Genomic DNA, 420 nt, shown 5'->3' with positions numbered 1-420 from the left:
TGTGAGGCTACGAGCTAACGCTAAAGCCGGTAAACTCCCCATGCCGTCTCTCTTTCTGTCGAATGTCCGCTCTTTGGACAACAAGATGGATTTACTTCGTCTGAGAGCGGGCGCCTCAGAAGAGATGAAGAAGTGTGCAGTGCTTTGCCTCACACATGTACATACGTATACATGTACATACGTATACATGTACATACGTATACATGTACATGCATATCATGAAATACAAATCTTGTATTTATAAAAGGATTGAAGAGAAGGAAAGGGGTGAAAATGCTGGTTTATCACAATCTTCATTCTTCAACAATAATCTGGCTCGTTACGTTTTTGTCTGAGGTCGTGCAGCCCAGCTGCTTCAGAGTCCAGCTGCTTCAGAGTCCAGCTGCTTCAGAGCCCAGCTGCTTTAGAGTCCAGCTGCTT

General features: G+C 44.8%; 1 protein-coding gene across 1 annotated transcript in view; it reads right to left on the bottom strand.

Moving 5' to 3' along the window:
• Positions 1 to 420, bottom strand: part of afg3l1 (AFG3-like AAA ATPase 1) — a 21844-nt gene that overhangs the window by 20859 nt on the left and 565 nt on the right. The gene's annotated exons all lie outside the window — the stretch shown is intronic.

Source organism: Nematolebias whitei, chromosome 10, assembly GCF_014905685.2.
Source record: "Nematolebias whitei isolate Nwh7 chromosome 10, NemWhi1, whole genome shotgun sequence".
In the NCBI taxonomy this organism is placed as follows: domain Eukaryota; kingdom Metazoa; phylum Chordata; class Actinopteri; order Cyprinodontiformes; family Rivulidae; genus Nematolebias; species Nematolebias whitei.
The sequence above is the reverse complement of the archived record's forward strand: the minus strand, read 5'-3'. Positions and strand labels throughout refer to the sequence as shown.